The sequence below is a fragment of the Schistocerca serialis genome, unplaced genomic scaffold (genome assembly GCF_023864345.2).
Source record: "Schistocerca serialis cubense isolate TAMUIC-IGC-003099 unplaced genomic scaffold, iqSchSeri2.2 HiC_scaffold_1249, whole genome shotgun sequence".
Lineage (NCBI taxonomy): Eukaryota > Metazoa > Arthropoda > Insecta > Orthoptera > Acrididae > Schistocerca > Schistocerca serialis.
The window spans coordinates 42501-50000 of NW_026047457.1; the positions used below are offsets into that span (position 1 = coordinate 42501).

General features: G+C 55.9%; 3 non-coding genes across 3 annotated transcripts in view; all 3 read left to right on the top strand.

Annotated features, from left to right (window-relative positions):
* The first annotated feature begins 3452 nt into the window (after nucleotides 1–3452).
* Nucleotides 3453–5362, top strand: LOC126436847 (small subunit ribosomal RNA). Its single transcript, XR_007580966.1, has one exon. It is a non-coding gene; the product is annotated as a small subunit ribosomal RNA (ribosomal RNA).
* A 351-nt stretch (nucleotides 5363–5713) lies between these two features.
* LOC126436869 (5.8S ribosomal RNA) lies at nucleotides 5714–5868 on the top strand. The gene has a single exon (XR_007580983.1). It is a non-coding gene; the product is annotated as a 5.8S ribosomal RNA (ribosomal RNA).
* Nucleotides 5869–6056: 188 nt separating this feature from the next.
* Nucleotides 6057–7500, top strand: part of LOC126436858 (large subunit ribosomal RNA) — a 4224-nt gene continuing 2780 nt past the window's right edge. The window contains exon 1 of the ribosomal RNA XR_007580976.1: nucleotides 6057–7500. This exon is cut by the window's right edge and continues 2780 nt beyond it. This is a non-coding gene — a ribosomal RNA (large subunit ribosomal RNA).

A 7500-nucleotide genomic window follows, 5' to 3' on the forward strand; every position in this document is an offset into this window, starting at 1 on the left:
ATCACAACCACACGGCAGCCACACACTCTTATCACGCACTACTCTCCGCCTGTAACACGCACACAGACAATATGTAAGCACCAGCATGGAACAACACCCAGTGCATCCTCTCCGCCACATGAGACAATCCACACTGTCATAACCAGACTGGGAGGTCCACTCAGAAAACGGAATATCCCACCCCAGAAAACGGAATATCCCACCCCCCCGACAACCACCATTGCTCAGCTAAGCCACCAACACCCACACATGTCCTACACAGGGGTGCACCCAACATCACAATACTGCCTCCTCTCACAGCACACAAACAATGGCAGGAATGAAAGACACAGGTCTGCCACAAGCATGGAATCGGAGCGCCGCCTGTCATGAGCCAAAGGTGCATCCTGACGTGGCAAATCAGATGATGCCGCAGGCATCCACTTACTATAATCACAATCAACAAACCGACCGGCCGCCCCCCCCCCCCCCATTACACCTTTCCATACAACAATGTGTACCTTAACCTAAACTATACTGTACCTTAACCTAAACTATACTGTACCTTAACCTAAACTATACTGTACCTTAACCTAAACTATACTGTACCTTAACCTAAACTATACTGTACCTTAACCTAAACTATACTGTACCTTAACCTAACCTATACGGTACCTCAACCTAACCTATATTGTGCCTCAACCTAACCTATGTTGCGCCTTAACCTAACCTATGTTGCGCCTTAACCTAACCTATGTTGCGCCTTAACCTAACCTATGTTGCGCCTTAACCTAACCTATGTTGCGCCTTAACCTAACCTATGTTGCGCCTTAACCTAACCTATGTTGCGCCTTAACCTAACCTATGTTGCGCCTTAACCTAACCTATGTTGCGCCTTAACCTAACCTATGTTGCGCCTTAACCTAACCTATGTTGCGCCTTAACCTAACCTATGTTGCGCCTTAACCTAACCTATGTTGCGCCTTAACCTAACCTATGTTGCGCCTTAACCTAACCTATGTTGCGCCTTAACCTAACCTATGTTGCGCCTTAACCTAACCTATGTTGCGCCTTAACCTAACCTATGTTGCGCCTTAACCTAACCTATGTTGCGCCTTAACCTAACCTATGTTGCGCCTTAACCTAACCTATGTTGCGCCTTAACCTAACCTATGTTGCGCCTTAACCTAACCTATGTTGCGCCTTAACCTAACCTATGTTGCGCCTTAACCCAACCTATGTTGCGCCTTAACCCAACCTATGTTGCGCCTTAACCCAACCTATGTTGCGCCTTAACCCAACCTATGTTGCGCCTTAACCCAACCTATGTTGCGCCTTAACCCAACCTATGTTGCGCCTTAACCCAACCTATGTTGGGCCTTAACCCAACACACGTTGGGCCTTAACCCAACACACGTTGGGCCTTAACCCAACACACGTTGGGCCTTAACCCAACACACGTTGGGCCTTAACCCAACACACGTTGGGCCTTAACCCAACACACGTTGGGCCTTAACCCAACACACGTTGGGCCTTAACCCAACACACGTTGGGCCTTAACCCAACACACGTTGGGCCTTAACCCAACACACGTTGGGCCTTAACCCAACACACGTTGGGCCTTAACCCAACACACGTTGGGCCTTAACCCAACACACGTTGGGCCTTAACCCAACACACGTTGGGCCTTAACCCAACACACGTTGGGCCTTAACCCAACACACGTTGGGCCTTAACCCAACACACGTTGGGCCTTAACCTGCTCTGTAATTGTCATACGACGCGTTAAATTAGTGTAGTGTTGCCTAACTGCAACCCCCGCAATATAGTTTGCTACTCGCACTGCCCGGTCCCCAGTGTATCGCTTCATGTTAAACACCTTGCAGCTATACACTGTAATGTGGATGGCAGCAGGACGTACATGCTCAATGCCCTTTGCAGTTGTTCATTGGCATTTGCAGTTGTTCATTGGCATTCGCATGGCGAAGCACTTAGCCTACGCTGTGGTACGGCCTGTGTCAACTGTCCGCTGATGTTGTACGTCCAAATCACACACTGTACTGCACATTGGTCCTCATGTACTGAATGATACATCGTGGTACATGTGACCGTACAACGACTGCGCCAACAACGGCGAACCATGCGGTCCAAATGTTGTGCACTCAGCTACGTGTCGTCTCCCTATAAGAGCTGGATTGCAGTGTGGTATGCCCTGGATGGCGATCAGCATGAGCCGTCTGTTGATGTAGTGGCGCGTGTTGTCAGACGTAGTCGTCTCTTCTCACACACCGTGATAGCATGGTGCACTGCGTTCCACATCTGCGACATGCGACAGAGGCCGGTTGACAGTCGTTCGCGCAATGGACATCGCATACGTACGGGGGCCACCTTCCACGTGTTCGCGAAGCGTGCACATGTTGTTGCGTGTATGTGGGCAGACATAGTGTGTCGTGACACCTGACACAGGCATGCAACAATCGTTGAATTTGCAAATGGCGATGGACGCCTACGTTTGCTGGTGACGTTACGCAAATGAACAACTGGTAAACCGTTGTGGTGCGGTTGTTCTCGCTAGAGGTGAATCAGTGATGGCGACGATCGGTTGAGCTACCAACCGGTTGTTCCAGCGATACCCACCATGCCCACGAACGTGAATGGCATCTGGGTGTGAAGCGATACGCGGCGGTGGCTGGGTGGGACCGTCCCCGGCCGGTGAGGGGGGGCCTCCCGGCGTGCTGGCCGCGCGGTGCGTGGGCGCACGCGCTACAGCCGGCTGGTGGGGGCGGCCAGTGGCAGGCGCGCCGGCCGACGGAGGCGGCAGGCGGCGCAGCTGCGCGCCGGCGCACCCTGCACGCGGCGCCGTGCGGCCAAAGTAGGTCCTCGCGGGCCCGGTGCGAAGCGCGGTGGACATCTGCAGTGTGCTGGTCCGATTGAGGACTGTGTGCGCTGAGGATGCGCCGCCGCCCGGCGCTCGGCGCCGCGACGCCGTCTGCTGCTCGGTCGCCTCTGCGGTTCTCGCAGGTGGTTTGTATCGCAGCTGTGCGGACGTGTTGGCGCGTGCGCTGTGCTGGGAGAGTTCGCTTCGGCACCCAAGTGGGGCTTTTGTCCTTCTGTGGCGCTGGCGTTGGAGCTGCCGGTCACCGTAGGTGGCGCGTGTTGTCTCCCGCCGGCAATGCCACGACAGCACGCTCCCGGGCCTCTGTCGGCAGCGGCAAGCTCAGTTGGGAGCACGGGTGGTCGCACCTAAAGCGTCTACTCGCCAAACCCCGGGCGATTGCGCCTCTCTCGAACCCGACCAAGTACTTAGGACGGCGCTGCGCGCCGCCGGGACCTGAGAGGGTTTCGAGGTGTATGGTGCAGGGGAGCTCAGCCTCCTCCTGTTTGCAGAATAATTGAGCGGACGCTTGCGTGTTCGCGCGGGCCCCCGGGACACACTCCCGGGCGGCCGGCTGCTCAGCTCTAGTTGACGCAGCTCCCTGGTTGATCCTGCCAGTAGTCATATGCTTGTCTCAAAGATTAAGCCATGCATGTCTCAGTACAAGCCGCATTAAGGTGAAACCGCGAATGGCTCATTAAATCAGTTATGGTTCCTTAGATCGTACCCACGTTACTTGGATAACTGTGGTAATTCTAGAGCTAATACATGCAAACAGAGTCCCGACCAGAGATGGAAGGGACGCTTTTATTAGATCAAAACCAATCGGTCGGCTCGTCCGGTCCGTTTGCCTTGGTGACTCTGAATAACTTTGGGCTGATCGCACGGTCCTCGTACCGGCGACGCATCTTTCAAATGTCTGCCTTATCAACTGTCGATGGTAGGTTCTGCGCCTACCATGGTTGTAACGGGTAACGGGGAATCAGGGTTCGATTCCGGAGAGGGAGCCTGAGAAACGGCTACCACATCCAAGGAAGGCAGCAGGCGCGCAAATTACCCACTCCCGGCACGGGGAGGTAGTGACGAAAAATAACGATACGGGACTCATCCGAGGCCCCGTAATCGGAATGAGTACACTTTAAATCCTTTAACGAGTATCTATTGGAGGGCAAGTCTGGTGCCAGCAGCCGCGGTAATTCCAGCTCCAATAGCGTATATTAAAGTTGTTGCGGTTAAAAAGCTCGTAGTTGGATTTGTGTCCCACGCTGTTGGTTCACCGCCCGTCGGTGTTTAACTGGCATGTATCGTGGGACGTCCTGCCGGTGGGGCGAGCTGAAGGCGTGCGACGCGCCTCGTGCGTGCTCGTGCGTCCCGAGGCGGACCCCGTTGCAATCCTACCAGGGTGCTCTTGAGTGAGTGTCTCGGTGGGCCGGCACGTTTACTTTGAACAAATTAGAGTGCTTAAAGCAGGCAAGCCCGCCTGAATACTGTGTGCATGGAATAATGGAATAGGACCTCGGTTCTATTTTGTTGGTTTTCGGAACCCGAGGTAATGATTAATAGGGACAGGCGGGGGCATTCGTATTGCGACGTTAGAGGTGAAATTCTTGGATCGTCGCAAGACGAACAGAAGCGAAAGCATTTGCCAAGTATGTTTTCATTAATCAAGAACGAAAGTTAGAGGTTCGAAGGCGATCAGATACCGCCCTAGTTCTAACCATAAACGATGCCAGCCAGCGATCCGCCGCAGTTCCTCCGATGACTCGGCGGGCAGCCTCCGGGAAACCAAAGCTTTTGGGTTCCGGGGGAAGTATGGTTGCAAAGCTGAAACTTAAAGGAATTGACGGAAGGGCACCACCAGGAGTGGAGCCTGCGGCTTAATTTGACTCAACACGGGAAACCTCACCAGGCCCGGACACCGGAAGGATTGACAGATTGATAGCTCTTTCTTGATTCGGTGGGTGGTGGTGCATGGCCGTTCTTAGTTGGTGGAGCGATTTGTCTGGTTAATTCCGATAACGAACGAGACTCTAGCCTGCTAACTAGTCGCGTGACATCCTTCGTGCTGTCAGCGATTACTTTTCTTCTTAGAGGGACAGGCGGCTTCTAGCCGCACGAGATTGAGCAATAACAGGTCTGTGATGCCCTTAGATGTTCTGGGCCGCACGCGCGCTACACTGAAGGAATCAGCGTGTCTTCCTAGGCCGAAAGGTCGGGGTAACCCGCTGAACCTCCTTCGTGCTAGGGATTGGGGCTTGCAATTGTTCCCCATGAACGAGGAATTCCCAGTAAGCGCGAGTCATAAGCTCGCGTTGATTACGTCCCTGCCCTTTGTACACACCGCCCGTCGCTACTACCGATTGAATGATTTAGTGAGGTCTTCGGACTGGTACGCGGCATTGACTCTGTCGTTGCCGATGCTACCGGAAAGATGACCAAACTTGATCATTTAGAGGAAGTAAAAGTCGTAACAAGGTTTCCGTAGGTGAACCTGCGGAAGGATCATTACCGACTAGACTGCATGTCTTTCGATGTGCGTGTCGTGTCGCGCAACACGCTACCTGTACGGCTCGCAGTAGCCGTGCGCCGCGTGCGGAACCACGCGTGCTTCTCAAAACTAACGCCAATGTTGTGTGGTACGAGCGCTGAAGCGCTGGAGCGGCTGGCCTGCGGCACCTGGCGCCTGGCGCCGGTTTTGAATGACTTTCGCCCGACTGCCTGTCCGCTCCGGTGTGGAGCCGTACGACGCCCATCGGCCGTGAGGCCGTTGGACACAGAACGCTTGAACAGGGGCCGCCACACGCCTACGTCCCGCCTATGCAACTGTCTTGAAAGAGACAGTGGAAACTAAGAAAAGATCACCCAGGACGGTGGATCACTCGGCTCGTGGGTCGATGAAGAACGCAGCAAATTGCGCGTCGACATGTGAACTGCAGGACACATGAACATCGACGTTTCGAACGCACATTGCGGTCCATGGATTCCGTTCCCGGGCCACGTCTGGCTGAGGGTCGGCTACGTATACTGAAGCGCGCGGCGTTTGCCCCGCTTCGCAGACCTGGGAGCGTCGCGGCCGCCTGTGGGGCCGGCCGCGCCTCCTTAAACGTGCGATGCGCGCCCGTCGCCTGGCGGTTCGCATACCGGTACTTACTCGGTAGCGTGCACAGCCGGCTGGCGGTGTGGCGTGCGACACCTCGTACAACGACCTCAGAGCAGGCGAGACTACCCGCTGAATTTAAGCATATTACTAAGCGGAGGAAAAGAAACTAACAAGGATTCCCCCAGTAGCGGCGAGCGAACAGGGAAGAGTCCAGCACCGAACCCCGCAGGCTGCCGCCTGTCGTGGCATGTGGTGTTTGGGAGGGTCCACTACCCCGACGCCTCGCGCCGAGCCCAAGTCCAACTTGAATGAGGCCACGGCCCGTAGAGGGTGCCAGGCCCGTAGCGGCCGGTGCGAGCGTCGGCGGGACCTCTCCTTCGAGTCGGGTTGCTTGAGAGTGCAGCTCCAAGTGGGTGGTAAACTCCATCTGAGACTAAATATGACCACGAGACCGATAGCGAACAAGTACCGTGAGGGAAAGTTGAAAAGAACTTTGAAGAGAGAGTTCAAAAGTACGTGAAACCGTTCTGGGGTAAACGTGAGAAGTCCGAAAGGTCGAACGGGTGAGATTCACGCCCATCCGGCCACTGGCCTCCGCCCTCGGCAGATGGGGCCGGCCGCCCGCGCGGAGCAATCCGCGGCGGGGTCGTGTCCGGTTGCCTTTCCACTCGCCGCGGGGTGGGGCCGTTCCGGTGTGCGGTGGGCCGCACTTCTCCCCTAGTAGGACGTCGCGACCCGCTGGGTGCCGGCCTACGGCCCGGGTGCGCAGCCTGTCCTTCCGCGGGCCTCGGTTCGCGTCTGTTGGGCAGAGCCCCGGTGTCCTGGCTGGCTGCCCGGCGGTATATCTGGAGGAGTCGATTCGCCCCTTTGGGCGCTCGGGCTCCCGGCAAGCGCGCGCGGTTCTTCCCGGATGACGGACCTACCTGGCCCGGCCCCGGACCCGCGCCGCTGTTGGCTCGGGATGCTCTCGGGCGGAATAATCGCTCCCGTCAGCGGCGCTTCAGCTTTGGACAATTTCACGACCCGTCTTGAAACACGGACCAAGGAGTCTAACATGTGCGCGAGTCATTGGGCTGTACGAAACCTAAAGGCGTAATGAAAGTGAAGGTCTCGCCTTGCGCGGGCCGAGGGAGGATGGGGCTTCCCCGCCCTTCACGGGGCGGCGGCCTCCGCACTCCCGGGGCGTCTCGTCCTCATTGCGAGGTGAGGCGCACCTAGAGCGTACACGTTGGGACCCGAAAGATGGTGAACTATGCCTGGCCAGGACGAAGTCAGGGGAAACCCTGATGGAGGTCCGTAGCGATTCTGACGTGCAAATCGATCGTCGGAGCTGGGTATAGGGGCGAAAGACTAATCGAACCATCTAGTAGCTGGTTCCCTCCGAAGTTTCCCTCAGGATAGCTGGTGCTCGTACGAGTCTCATCCGGTAAAGCGAATGATTAGAGGCCTTGGGGCCGAAACGACCTCAACCTATTCTCAAACTTTAAATGGGTGAGATCTCCGGCTTGCTTGATATGCTGAAGCCGCGAGCAAACGACTCGGATCG